General features: G+C 43.4%; 1 protein-coding gene across 1 annotated transcript in view; it reads left to right on the top strand.

Moving 5' to 3' along the window:
- The first annotated feature begins 262 nt into the window (after positions 1-262).
- The window catches only part of LOC112220378 (RIMS-binding protein 2), a 72,605-nt gene continuing 57,385 nt past the window's right edge, over positions 263-15,482 (top strand). The window contains exon 1 of the mRNA XM_042302387.1: positions 263-537. The gene's annotated coding sequence lies outside the window, so the exon portion shown is untranslated. The remainder of the gene's footprint in view (positions 538-15,482) is intronic.

The raw sequence follows: 15,482 nt of genomic DNA, 5'->3' as shown, positions 1-15,482 counted from the left end.
AAGGCTGCTCAGGGAGGACTGCAGGGAGGAGATGCGTGAAGAGGAAACGGTCATCCATGATGCAATCATTTACACATCAATGAGCTGAGATTTACACAGGCAAATGATATGAATGCTGACAACCTTCAGTGGGTTTGTGTGTGAATTTTTGTGAGTGGAATAAAGAGGAGGGATGCGGACTGCACGGAGCATGCGCGTGCAACTGTGAGAGACAGGGAAGGGAGAGAGAGAGAAAGGCTGAGAAGTAGGGGAGGGAGGGAGTTTGTCGTGATAGAGAACCTGCGAGTGCTACTAAGGAGGAGAGAGCGCGAGAGAGAGCGGGAACACAAGCGAGTAACTGAGAGATGGTGTGTGTGTGTGTGAGAGAGCCTTAGTTCGTCTGACTCTCGGAGCTGTAGACTGGACCAACCATTTAGCCTTTGGAACGCTCACGGCGCACACACACGTAGGCACACGCCACTGCCGCGTCACCCTTGCCGGCCGGTGATGAGAGGGAGGATACAGTCGTTTTGAGACAAAGGGGGAACTGCCTTTGAGGTAGGGAGCTTTTTTACCCTATGCACCACTAGTGTTGTGCCACTGTCTCAGTGGGAATTCTTATTGCCATAACCTTCTGCAAAATGTAGCATATGCATTTCTGCATGTGTAACGCTCTCACCACAGACTCGGATAGATCAGTATTGGAAGAATGGTGCAAAGAACATCTCTGTAAACAAACTTGTATGGTATTGACTTGGTTTACACTAAACACACACACACTCAGAAACTACAGTAGATGTCAGCCATGACACTACTCTTCAATCCACTGAACAGGAATATATCATGACTAACCAGGTGTGTGTGTGTGTGTGTGTGTGTGTGTGTGTGTGTGTGTGTGTGTGTGTGTGTGTGTGTGTGTGTGTGTGTGTGTGTGTGTGTGTGTGTGTGTTTGCTTGCTTGCATACTTACATGCATATTTGTGATTTGTGCCCATGGACTTGGTTGCGTGGGCGATGCTGCTGTGTTGCAGAGAGAGAGAGAGAAGTGTCTGTCTGCTGCGTGCTCCTCCTCAGCTCTACTCTGCTCTGCTGCTTTGAGAGAGACTGCTATGACTGGGACTGCAGCTCTGAAACACTCTGGGTTAGGCTGGGCCAGTCTGAGTAGCTACATTAGGCAGGACCATGGCTAGATGGAGCTGGGAAGGCCTGTGGAGAGCTTGGCTACATGGGTCTACAGTCTATAGGACACCATGCAGGCTTTTGTGCTTCTGTATAGGGCTAAATGGGGCTAGGCACGGCAAGGCAGTGCTGTGTGGGATTTGGCAGGGCCATATACCACTTGGCCCCGACTGGCTAGTGCCAGCACGGCTGTGGAGGGAGGGGAGAGGATAGGCTGGGTGAGGCTACCTCATGACTAGGGAGGTAGGCTGGGTAGGTAATTGCAGGGTTGAATATACCTGAGCAGATATGGCCAGGACCAGGCTAAATGTTCTTATAGTGGATGACTAAGAGGGATTCTCTGTGTGTGGGTGGTTTTATGTGATGAGCTGGTATTACCTTCAAAATCAAGCTGCCTTTTACAATGACACGTGTAGGGTGACAACTGGCCTTGACCAGGAGCCCCATAGGACGGTGCACAATTGGCCCAGCGCCATCCGTGGTAGGGGAGGGTTTGGCCGGTGGGGCTTTCCTTGGCTCATCGTGCTCTAGCGACTCCTTTTGACAGGGCCAGGAACCTGTAAGCCAATTGAACGGTGTTTCCTCCGACACATTGGTGCGACTGACATCCAGTTTAGAGAGCAGTGTGATAAGTAGTATGTGGCCAGGTGGGTCATGTTTCAGCGAATGCATGACTCGACCTTCGCCTCTCCCGAGCCTATTGAGGAATTACAGAGATGAGCCAAGGGACCAAATTCCGGGAGAAAATGGGGTAAAAAAAATAGGCTTGTGGCCATACCACCCTGAACACACCTGTTCAGGGTCGGGCCTGGTTAGTACTGGGACAGGAGACCGCCTGAGAATACCAGGTTCCGTAAGCAAAAAATATATGTAAAAAAGAGAAAGGGTCACATGATGAGACAAATGGAGGAAAAGAGAGCACCCCACAGGCTGTGTTGGTATAGTAGTGTCTCAAGGCCACAGGGTGGTAAAGGTGGTGTTATTGAGGTTGACATTTGGCACATTGGATGTTGCATTTAACAGACCTCAGGCTTTTTCCTACTCTCACTCTATTCCAGTCCATCTGCAATGAGGAAGGCTTTCACTGGGTTTCACTTTATCACAACCATCACGGACTGTGTCACAAATGGCACCATATTACCTATATAGTGCACTACTTGGGTTCGGGTCAAAAGTAGTGCACTATATAGGAAATAGTGTGCCCCCTCCCACAGATGATAGCGCAGGTGAAGAAGCAGGATGTGGCGGTCCTGGGCTGGTGTGGTTACACGGGCTCTGCTGTTGTGATGACTGTTGGACATATTTCTCGAAAATGATGTTAGAGGCGGCTTATGGTAAAGAAATGAACATTCAATTCTCTGGCAACATTTCTGGTGGACATTCCTGCAGTCAGCATGCCAATTGCATGCTCCCTCAAAACTTGAGACATCGGTGGTATTGTGTTGTGTGACAATACTGCACATAATGATCATGCTGTTTAATCAGCTTTTTGATATGCCACACCTGTCAGGTGGATGGATTATCTTGGCAAAGGAGAAATGCTCACTAACAGGGATGTAATCCAATTCGTAAACAAAATCTGAGAGAAATAAGCTTTTGGGATAGAACAACAAGGACTGTATCTAATAATGACCTAATAACCACATATTACATAGTAACACTACATGAATGACTAGCATGTCAATAGCACAGTACGTATAACAGCAAGGACTATATATTATTGTTGTTGTGTGTTTCTTTGCAATAGCCTACTATCTATATATTATACAGATAGTAGGCTATTACAAAGAAACACACAACAGCAAGGACTGTATTTAAATATTTAGGAAATAAGAAGTAGTAAAGAGTGACTAATCATCGCACACAATATTAGTAGTAACATAATAATAACAAGAATGAAAACTTACATAGAATACTATTACTCTAGCACATACTGCAATGATAACAACAGCGACAACAACTTACTTTGTTTTCACATCCCATGCACATACAGTATGTCCATCCACGCTCTGACACTGGAGAAAACACAGTTCAGGCCCAGCTAATACTTTACACTTGAAAGAGCATGCAATGGACCCAACTGGCCAGTGCTGGATTAGCTAGGAGCATCTGACCTATCACAGGATGCATCAATGTATTGACAGAGTGTGGAGTGCATCACGACTGTTTGATTGGCTGAAACCACAAGCTGGAGTGGATCGATATCTGTCACGTGAGTGGGAGAGTTAGATAAGGCTGCGCCAGCAAAACGTATACAGCACGCTGGAAATTAGTCCCACAGCGCCCTCTGCAGGGGGATTCTGTAACAGTTCTTCAAGCTGGTTCCTTACAGCCCGACTGGCTGGTTTTCTGATCGTGTGTACAATTGGCTGGCTGGTTTGATTCCTCTAGGACTGAATCCTCTAGGTAGAATGTTGTCCTGATTGTCATATTTTAAAAAATATATATTTGTGTTTTACCCCCTTTTTCTCCCCAATTTCGATCTTGTCTCATCGCTGCAACGCCCCAATGGGCTCGGGAGGTGAAGGTGGAGTCATGCATCCTCCAAAACATGACCTGCCTAACCACTCTTCTTAACACCCGCCCGCTTAACCCAGAAGCCAGCCACACCAATGTTGGAGGAAGCACCGTTCATCTGACGACTGAGGTCAGCCTGCAGGTGTCCGGGTCTGTTGTGACGCCTTTAGCATTGTGATGCCGTGCCTTAGACCGCTGCGCCACTCAGGAGGCCCCCTGTTTGTCTTTTTGTAGATAGATGTGATGGTTTGTTGGCTGGTTGGATGTCTGATTCTCTGGTCTTAAACCTCTTAAGAATCCCCCCCTTTTTTTCAATTTTCGCCTAAAATGACATACCTAACTGCCTGTAGCTCAGGCCCTGAAGCAAGAATATGCATATTCTTGGTACAATTTGAAAGGAAACACTTTGAAGTTTATGGTGATGTGAATGCATTGTAGCAGAATATAACACAATCGATCTGGTACAAGATAATACAAAGAAAAAAACAACTGTTCTTTTGTATTTTTTTTGCATCTTTGAAATACAAGGGAAAGGCCATGATGTATTATTCCAGCCCAGGTGCAATTTCGATTTTGGCCACTAGATGGCATCAGTGTATGTGAAAAGTTTTAGACTGATCCAATGAACTGTTGCATTTCGGGTTCAAAATATTGTATCAAAACTGCCCAAATGTGCCTAATTTGTTAATTAATAACTGTTCATGTTTAAAATTCTGCACTCTCCTCAATCAATAGCATGGCATTCTTGCACTGTAATAGCTACTGTACATTGGACAGTGCAGTTATATTAACAAGAATTTAAGCTTTCTGCCAATATCAGACATGTCTATGTCCTGGGAAATGTTCTTGTTACTTACAACCTCATGCTAATCGCGTTAGCTTACGTCAGTGCAACACAACCGTCCCATGGGAGGGACACCGATCCCGAAGAAGCAATGTTGAATGAGATGTCTCACCTACAGTATCTATCTGTCCATCTGTCTCTTTTCCTGCTATATGAGCTGGTTGGTTGTCTGGTTGGATATCTGTCTGTTTGGTTGACAAATCCACAGGCTGGCCGGTTTGTCTGGCTTGCGTCCTGCCTGGTTGGTGGCATGGCTGCTTGTGGCTGATTGTCTGGCTGTTGTATGTGTGTGCCAGCTGGATGGTTGACAGACAGTCTTCCAATGGTAAGTGTAAGTGATTTGCACAGCGGTGTGTGTGTGTATGTGAGGATTAGGAAATCCTCCCCTGGAAGGTTCAGTTTAATAACCCAAACACATTCATAGTTCAGGAATAAAATAATAATAATAGCCTAGATAAAACAAACACTTGTGTTCTTGGCTTTTGGTGTTATTGTGGCGTGGTTCATGTAGTTTGAAGACCCTCCAATCAGAGCTCACTCAAGGGCCAAAGCCGTTTTGTCTGAAAAGCTTTTAGAGAGACTGTAAATTGATGTTCTGACAAGCTTGGCTTTCAGAAACATTTTCCTCATTATACACTTTGATAATTAAACATTTCAGAGAGAAATCTGTATCACAGAAGAGTGGGAGCTAGAGAGAACAGGAAGAGGGAGAGGGAGACAGAACATGAAGAGGGAGAGGGAGACAGAACAGGGAGAGGGAGACAGTACAGGGAGAGGGAGACAGTACAGGAAGAGGGAGAGGGAGACAGTACATTGAATTCAGGCATCCTTTTAAAGCAATGCATTACAGGTTGCTTTTGTCTAGGTGGATATGTTGCTTTTTATATCTCTAGAAATTGCAGTGCCTGGGCGGGGTAAGTGCCTCGCTTAGGCGCTCAACAGGACCACTACACCCCACTAGGGATTTCAAACGGTAGCTTCCCAACCTCCAGCCCTATATCATTCACCCATAATGCTTTGTGAGACGCCTGGACGTCACATCAGCTCGTCGGCCGGCCCTCTCTCGTTCTGTGTCCTTCCACAGAGCTGTGTGTAGTGTAAGCAGGTCTGAGAACTGTTTCTGTGTTCTCTCATCAACTCCCATTAACACACACACACACACACACACACACATACACATACACACAAACACACCTCCCTGAGGGGAAGGAGTGTTTAGAGGGAGTCATGAGGAGACGTGTCCACTGGAGGGTGGCTAATTTCAGCAGGCAGGGACAGAGGCAGCATCAGTGTTCCCTTGAGTCAGCTGTCACTTCAGACTGGCCTAACTCTGCCCTGGATCCCTAGCTCCATGCAGTCGCAGCCACAGTCACAGCCCCATCCCCTCTTTACTGTATGACAGGCCCTGGGGAGGAGGCTATGCCTGGACACACATGTCATTATGTGAGACTGGCAGTTATGACATTGTGTTTCTTATGTCCTCCTGTGCTGTCGTCTTAGGAAAGTCGTTTGCTCCGTAGCCCTGGTAGATGCTAAAAAAATTGAATTTGGGGTGTTGAAAACATGTACACTACTGTTCAAATGTTTGGGGTCACTTAGACATTTCATAGTACATTAGAGTGTCTAGTTTGAAAAACAGATGCCTCACAAGTCCTCAACTGGCAGCTTTATTAACTTCTTGCGTCGAGCAATCCCGTATCCGGGAGCGTAATCATAGCCTCAAGCTCATTACCATAACGCAACGTTAACTATTCATGAAAATCGCAAATGAAATGAAAGAAATATATTCACTCACAAGCTTAGCCTTTTGTTAACAACACTGTCATCTCAGATTTTCAAAAAATGCTTTTCAACCATAGCTACACAAGCATTTGTGTAACAGTATTGATAGCTAGCATAGCATTAAGCCTAGCATTCAGCAGGCAACATTTTCACAAAAACAAGAAAAGCATTCAAATAAAATCATTTACCTTTGAAGAACTTCAGATGTTTTCAATGAGGAGACTCAGTCAGATAGCAAATGTTCAGTTTTTCCAAAAAGATTATTTGTGTAGGAGAAATCATTCCGTTTTGTTCATCACTTTTGGCTAAGAAAAAAAAACGAAAATTCAGTCATTACAACGCCAAACTTTTTTCCAAATGAACTCCATAATATCGACAGAAACATGGCAAACGTTGTTTAGAATCAATCCTCAAGGTGTTTTTCACATATCTATTCGATGATAAATCATTCGTGGCAGTTGGGTTTCTCCTCTGAAGCAAATGGAAAAATGCACGCAGCTGGAGATTACGCAATAATTTCGACGGAGGACACCAAGCGGACACCTGGTAAATGTAGTCTCTTATGGTCAATCTTCCAATGATATGCCTACAAATACGTCACAATGCTGCAGACACCTTGGAGAAACGACAGAAAGTGTAGGCTCATTCCTGGCGCATTCACAGCCATATAAGGAGACATTGGAACACAGCGCTTTCAAAATCTGGGGCATTTCCTGTTTGAAATTTCATCTTGGTTTTGCCTGTAGCATCAGTTCTGTGGCACTCACAGATAATATCTTTGCAGTTTTGGAAACGTCAGAGTGTTTTCTTTCCAAAGCTGTCAATTATATGCATAGTCGAGCATATTTTCGTGACAAAATGTCTTGTTTAAAACGGGAACGTTTTTTAATCCAAAAATTAAAAGAGCGCCCCCTATATCGAAGAAGTTAAATAGTACACGCAAAACACCAGTCTCAACGTCAACAGTGAATGGGCAACTGGGATGCTGGCCTTCTAGGCAGAGTTGCTAAGAAAAAGGCGATCCCGGAGTCGCCTTTTCACTATTGACATTGAGACTGGTGTTTTGTGGGTACTATTTAATGAAGCTGCCAGTTGAGGACTTGTGAGGTGTCTGTTTCTCAAACTAGACACGCCAATGTACTTGTTCTCTTGCTCAATTGTGCACCATGGCCTCCCACTTCTCTTTCTATTCTGGTTAGCGCCAGTTTGCGCTGTTCTGTGAAGGGAGTAGTATACAGCGTTGTACCAGATCTTCAGTTTCTTGGCAATTTCTCGCATGTAGCCTTTCTCGCAATAGCGTTCATTTCTCAGAACAAGAATAGACTGACGAGTTTCAGAAGAAAGTTATTTGTTTCTGGCCATTTTGAGCATGTACTCAAACCCACAAATGCTGATGCTCCAGATACCCAACTAGTCTAAAGAAGGCCAGTTTTATTGCTTCTTTAATCAGAACAACAGTTTTCAGCTTTGCTAACATAATTGCAAAAGGGTTTTCTAATGATCAATTCGTCTTTTAAAATGTTAAACTTGGATTAGCTAACACAACGTGCCATTGGAACATAGGAGTGATGGTTGCTGATAATGGGCCTATGTAGATATTCCATTCCATACAACATTAACAATGTCTACACTGTATTTCTGATCAATTTGATGCTATTTTATCGGACAAAAAAGGTTGCTTTTTCTTTAAAAAATAAGGACATTTCTAAGTGACCCCAAACTTTTGAACTGTACTGTATTTTTCAGATTTCACCCCTTAATCTCCTTCAAATAATAAGGGATTGCATTTATAACTTCCTTGGGATAAGGGATGGCACCTTTTGAAGTGCCCCTGGGAGTGGGATCTCCTTAGACCAGATGGAGGAGTTTGTCACTGTGTCCTACTAGTGGCCCTCTGAATCCTGAACACACAAAATGCCATCTATTCTCCAGAGCTCAGCATATTGCACCATATCTGCTTTTGATCAGTTAGGTTTCCAGATAACCAGCTGTTTGGCCCTTCAAGCCATTGGTTAAGTCCTAATCATATTTTATCATACTCTTTACTGCATTTATCATGATCACAATCTATGTCCTCAGAGAATGTATATTGTATAGATTAGAGAGTGTATGTCCTGTTCCTTTATGGCATATAGGTATTAATGGCAAGCTCTCATGCATAGCAAATGTGTGGGTCTGGTGAGCTGTGGCACTTTGGATTGTGCAGTCAGGAGAGTGTGTGGAGGTGAAGTGAAGAGCAAAGAAAAAGTAAGGAAAGGAAAATGGGGGAAGGAGTGGAAGTCCTCTGGGTCTCCTCCTGGTCCAGGGAGGGAAGGTGCTGGAGCTATTGTCCTGGCAAGAAGCCCACTAGCAAGATAGGGACAGATTCGTAAAGGGAAACTGACAGACCATAATGGCTTCTTGCTGTTGCAAGCCTCACTTGTTCCAAATCAATTTCACCCAACGGAGATGTAAGGCGGAGATGGCAGAGATGTGCAGAGCACCTTACTGTACACACGCTAATATCTTGTCATTGGCCAACACGCATAGGCCTAAAGGCTGGAACATGCTTCCTGGCATACATGTGACTTGATGGTCAGCTGTTATGTCCATCCAGTATCTTAACACTCTTATGGTAATGACCACTTCACTGACATGCTCTCCATATTGCCATACATCAACTCATGGAACAATTATGAAATATGTAAATGTGATATAAATAATTTACAGGGAACAATATTATGCTAGCAGAGTGAATAGTGTTTGCGTATGCACATAAACCTGTTATTACATCCACATTGTTGTGTTATGGTTACACAACAGTCATTTCCGTAACTCCATGGTCCTTGTGCAGGAGGAATTCTTGCTCATTCCAGCTTTGTGAAATAGAATGGACATGCCACATGAGTCACCAGAGGCTGGGTTGCCAGAGTGGGACTGTGTTATAGCGACAGGTTTTCTAGATTGGGGATGCTGGAATATATGTTCTCATTTTTCCATTTTAGTCATTTAGCAGATGAGCTTATCCAGAGTGACTTACAGGAGCAATTAGGGTTAGGTGCTTTGCTCAAGGGTAAATCAACATATCTTTCACCTAGTTGGCTTTGGGATTCGAACCTGCCCCCTTTTGGTTACTGGCCCAGCGCTCTTAACCACTAGGGTCCCTGCCACCCCAAACATATACACTACACGACCAAAAGTATGTGGACACCTGCTAGTCGAACATCTAATTCCAAAATCATGGACATTAATATGGAGTTGGTTCCCCCTTTGCTTCTATAACAGCCTCTACTCTTCTGGGAATGCTTTCCACTAGATGTTGGAACATTGCTGCGGGGACTTGCTTCCATTCAGCCACAAGAGCATTAGTGGGGTCGGGCACTGACGTTGGGCGAGTAGGCCTGGCTCTCAATTCGCATTACATCCCAAAGGTGTTCGATGGGGTTGAGGTCAGGGCTCTGTGCAGGCCAGTCAAGTTCTTCCACACCGATCTCGACAAAGCATTTCTGTATGGATCTCGCTTTGTGTACGGGGGCATTGTCATGCTGAAACAGGAAAGGGCCTTTTCCAAACTGTTGCCACAAAGTTAGAAGCACAGAATTGTCTATAATGTCATTCTATGCTGTAGCGTTAAGATTTCCCTTCACTGGAACTAAGGGGCCTAGCCCAAACCATGAAAAACAGTCTCAGACCATTATTCCTCCTTCACCAAACTTTACAGTTGGCACCAGTTGGCACCATCCATTGGGGCTGGTATCTCCTGGCATCCGCCTAACCCAGATTCGTCCATCGGACTGCCAGATGGTGAAAGGGGATTCATCACTCCAGAAAACTTGTTTCCACTGCCCCAGAGTCCAATGGTGGCGAGCTATGCACCACTCCAGCTGACGCTTGGGATTGCGCATGGTAATCTTAGGCTTGTGTGCAGCTGCTCGGCCATGGAAACCCATTTCATGAAGCCCCCAACGAACAGTTCTTGTGCTGACTTTGCTTCCAGAGGCAGTTTGGAACTCGATATTGAGGTGAGCACACACGATTTTTACACGCCAAGCGCTTCAGATCTCGCTGGTCCCGTTCTGTGAGCTTGTGTTGTCTACTACTTCACGACTGAGCCAGTTGCTCCTAGACATTTCCACTTCACAATAACAGCACTTACTGTTGACCGGGGCAGCTCTAGCAGGGCAGAAATTTGACCAACTGACTTGTTGGAACTGTGGCATCCTATGACGGTGCCATGTTGAAAGTCACTGAGCTCTTCAGTAAGCCACTATACTGACAATGTTTGCCTATGGAGATTGCATGGACGTGTGCTTGCTTTATACACCTGTTGGCAATGGGTGTGGCTGAAATAGCTAAATCCACAAATATGAAGTGGTGTCCACATACTTTTGTATATATAGTGTATATGTAACCGATGTGAAATGGCTAGCTTGTTAGCGGTGGTGGGCGCTAATATCGTTTCAATCGGTGACGTCACTCGCTCTGAGACCTTGAAGTAGTTGTTCCCCTTGCTCTGCAAGGGCCGTGGCTTTTGTGGAGCGATGGGTAATGATGCTTCGAGGGTGGCTGTTGTTGATGTGTGCAGAGGGTCCCTGGTTTGAGCCCAGGTAGGGGAGAGGAGAGGGACGGAAGCAATACTGCTACATATATATACAAACACTCAGTGTACAAAACATTAAGAACACCTTCATAATTGGGATGCACCCCCCCTTTTTTGTCCTCGGAACAGCTTCAATTCGTTGGGGCGTGGACTCTGCAATGTGTTAAAAGTGTTCCACAGGGATGCTGGCCCATGTTGACTCCCACAGTTGTGTCAAGTTGGCTGGATGTCCTTTGGGGAGTGGACCATTCTTGATACACACAGGAAACTGTTGAGCGTGAACAACCCAGCAGCGTTGCATTTCTTGACACAAACCGGTGTGCCTGGCATCTGCTACTATACCCTGTTCAAAGGCACTTAAATATTTTTGGAAAAAGCAGGTGTCCTTAAAAGGTTTTGTACACTCAATGTATGTAATCGTGAATAATGATGTGTGAGAAAGTTACAGACGCACAAATAAACATACCCCCAAGAAATGCTAACCTCTCTTATAATCATTATAATAACGGAGGCATGTTATATGCCTCTAACTTTCTCACTCACCATTATTCACGATTCATTCAGGATTATCCGTCATCATGGTAGCATCCACATTAATGTAGAAGTGTTTAGAAAGATTATATTCTTATTTACAATAAAAGTGACTCTAAAATGACACAATACATTATTTACCATTCATTTCTATTGAGCACACACTAATCTGAAACACAACCAAACCAAACACAAATGCAAACAATACGTTTGTAGAGTCACAAGCTTGGTATAATTATTGCATGCCAAGAATATGGGACCAAATACTAAATGTGTGACTACTTTAATAATACACATAAGTGAATTTGTCCCAATACTTTTGTTCCCCTAAAATGAAGGGACTATGTACAAAAAGTGCAGTAATTTCTAAACTGTTCACTCGATATAGATGGAAATACTCTCAAATTAAAGCTGACAGTCTGCACTTTAACCTTTAACTTTAACCTCATAGTCACCTCATGTACCTTTTCTCATGTACCTTTTCAAATACAAAGTGCTGGAGTACAAGGTACTGTCCCGATACTTTTGGAGCTCACTGAAGCTCTGTATTTTAATTATTTATTTTATACAGTCATTATTGCTCTTCTTTATCAAAGGTGGCAATGTTGGACCACACTGTATATGGATTGAATTTAAATAGCAACTTTCTACCTACTTAGGTACAAAAAGGACTTTACATAGTAAGGGGGAAACTCACCTCATCCACCAATATGTGGCACCCACTTGGGTGATGCACGGCAGCCATTTTGTGTTAGAATGCTCATCACATATCAGCTAACACAGTGGAGAGGTGAGGCGTGATATACAGTATGCCTATCTATCTATCTATCTATCTATCTATCTATCTATCTATCTATCTATCTATCTATCTATCTATCTATCTATCTATCTATCTATCTATCTATCTATCTATCTATCTATCTATCTATCTATCTATCTATCTATCTATCTATCTATCTGTCTGTCTGTCTGTCTGTCTGTCTGTCTGTCTGTCTGTCTGTCTGTCTGTCTGTCTGTCTGTCTGTCTGTCTGTCTCTGTCTGTCTGTCTGATTGTCTGATTGTCTGTCTGTCTGTCTGTCTGTCTGTCTGTCTGTCTGTCTGTCTGCAGCCCTTCAGTGACGGACAGAGCATAGCAGGAAGAGACCCTGCATGAGGAATGACCTGTGTGTCTTTAAGGAGGGTCTCGCTCCCGCTAGAAGGCTACAACTGTCTCCCAGACACAGTCCCCATAGCAACGCCTCTTCTGTGTGAGCCCCGGCACAGCCCCCTCAATGATGGTCCTCATGATGATGATAATAATATGGATGCTAACTGGAAAAACTGCTAATTAATAATAAAGGCTTATAACAGTGTAGTGCCAGGGTCATAATTAGTGTCAATAATGTGTGTTATTCATATGCATAAAGACATAATCACTGGTTTAAAATATCCCAATAAGAAACCTTATATTGCAATTCTATTGAATCCACTCGCCCCCAGGAAATTAACATTGTTTTGGTGAATGCTTCCTAAAGTGATTTCGGTAGGGTCTGCATCAGCTGAGGTCTCCATCCTCCCTAATTGAATTAGACCCAGACAGAGCAGAGCTCTTTTATCTCTCTCTTCCCTCTCTCTTCCTCTTCCTCTCTCTCTCTCTCTCTCTCTCCCTCTCCCTCTCCCTCTCCCTCTCCTCCATAACTCCATTATCCTCTCCAGGAGACTGCTAAAAGCACAGCACCATTTTCATAGAGCAAAAAATGTATAGAACCAACACGATTCCTCTATTCCACAATGAGATATACAGTAGCTGTATCATGACAGACAGGAACAGAAAAGGGGGTAACCCATGAATTATTGGGTTAATTAAGCAATGGATTGGGTGCCTATGAAGGCCCACCACTCCTCTACCAAGTCCCATGCAGTCTGGGTGTAGCCAGCCTGGGCACTGAGTTCAGCTGGACGCATGGTTTGTGTTGGCATTAATAAAAGCGGACTTGATCCAGATCTGAATGAACTGAGCCAGCCCATAATCAAATCAGAGGCAGAGCAGAGAGCTCATTGCTGGCACATAGGCTAAGTAATTGAAAGGTCAGTTGAAATATATAACCACCTATTTACTGTACCTACCTACTTGTTTGTGTGTATGTGGGTGTTTGTGCATGCGTGTGTGCACAAGTGCGTGCTCCTGCAATTAATATTATTTTGAAATAATTGATTTATATCTGATAAAATCTGTTGTCCCAATTCACCAGCACCTGTCCAATAGCTTTTCCCGGGTTTCCATTGTAAAGCCTGTCTTTTCCATATAAGTGTTTTATCTTCCATTTGTAAAATAGTTTAACCCACATATTTAAGTAGGTTCTAAGCTTTTTGAACGAAGACAGCTTTTAATAATGTAACTGATTTGGACAAGATCGTTTAGTGTTCCTCCAAAACTTTGGGGATGGAAAAATGCTTTCAGTGCAAACTTAAATAACTAAAACCAGATATTTAGTGTGTACAAAAAGTATGTAGATATTTGACCGATATATTTTAAATTAATATAATCTTTGGGGACTAACAATCACCAAAATAAAGCCAGGGAGAATAGAAAATTCCCAAAACACTGAATTTAGCAGTAATTATGTTATTATTATGTTTGAGCAAAAGAGCAGTACTAGCCATGGCAAAATGCAAAGAATTATAGGAAATTAGCATTCAAACTGAAACGTGTTCTCAGCTCCATGGCAAAATGTGTAGAATAGCAGGATATTAGCTCTAAAACTGTTCAAGTGTATTTCTGCTACATAGAGAAATGTGCAGGGAATTGGCTTAAAAATGCAAACATTTCTCTACACCACTAAAATAGGGGCATCTACATTGTCCTCTAAAATTTTTCCACGCCGACAGGCCAACCGCACACTTCGCCACACCCTCTGCCGTGCACACCATCTAAGCCCTTTTTGATCCAGAAAAAAACCTTGGCCTGTTAGCAAAGAAGTGGTAAATATCCCTAGCTTGATAAAGCAGGGAAAATGGGGGTGGGGGGTCGTTATGCTTTTCAGTGTATTACTTATGATAGTCATGGGGTTGGGTGGGGGGGGTTGTTACGCTTTCAGTGTATTACTTATGATAGTCATGGGGTTGGGTGGGGTGGGGGGTCGTAATGCTTTTCGGTGTATTACTTATGATAGTCATGGGGTTGGGTGGGGTGGGGGGGTCGTAATGCTTTTCGGTGTATTACTTATGATAGTCAAATAATCCTTCTCTGTTAAGTTTTAAATAAATCTAAAGAAAATACACGGGCTGAGAGTTGTTTGTCATTATGAAGCAGAATGGTCTGGAGACTGTAGATTTTTCATTTCCAAACTGATGTCATTTTCTTGTTGTGGAGTCTTGTTGTTATTGAGAAGTGAAAGGGTAAAATACTGTACTCCTATGCAACACTGTATATTTTACTCAGTGTCTAAGTCAATGAGAGCGAAATAACATTCTCAAAACAAAAAGTCACAGATTTTGCCCAGTAGCAATGCAAGGGTGACTAGTCAGTATACCCACATGGATGATGACGTCCATAGAGGGTTCAAAGGCCACGGCTAGCCAAAGGAAGGGGCTATCTGAATTTAGAAAGCTTTTACTACTGCTTGTCCAAATAGCTGTGTTACATGGCCCACAAATTAACACAATTTAGGAAGTGTTTTTAGTTATGCTGCTTTGGCAACTGCCTGCTCCTGTCCTCAAGCTATTAATGACTGAAATGGCCATCGAAGTGAGAGAGCTGGAAAAGCAGACCCATTTCAGTAATACCACCTGTTCTTTCAGTCAAATTCAGCAATATAAATGTATGGTCTATTTTCTATAGAATCTCAGCCATATGAATCTTATAAACCAGATCTAAAGCAAGGAGCAATATGTGCAAAAAAATATGACACCATTGAAATGTAGGGCCTTCCTGGATTATTTCAAATCTGACTAACCAAATTAAGTCATTTTAGACCCAAGAGCACTGGGCACACACGCTGTAACGGTTCTCTTTTGGTGAAGGTGAGGCGGACCAAAATGCGGCGTGATGATGATTCATGTTTGTTTAATAAAGGAAAACTATACATTAAT

The sequence above is a fragment of the Oncorhynchus tshawytscha genome, linkage group LG20, assembly GCF_018296145.1.
Source record: "Oncorhynchus tshawytscha isolate Ot180627B linkage group LG20, Otsh_v2.0, whole genome shotgun sequence".
NCBI lineage: Eukaryota > Metazoa > Chordata > Actinopteri > Salmoniformes > Salmonidae > Oncorhynchus > Oncorhynchus tshawytscha.
This window is presented reverse-complemented; position numbering and strand designations above follow the sequence as displayed.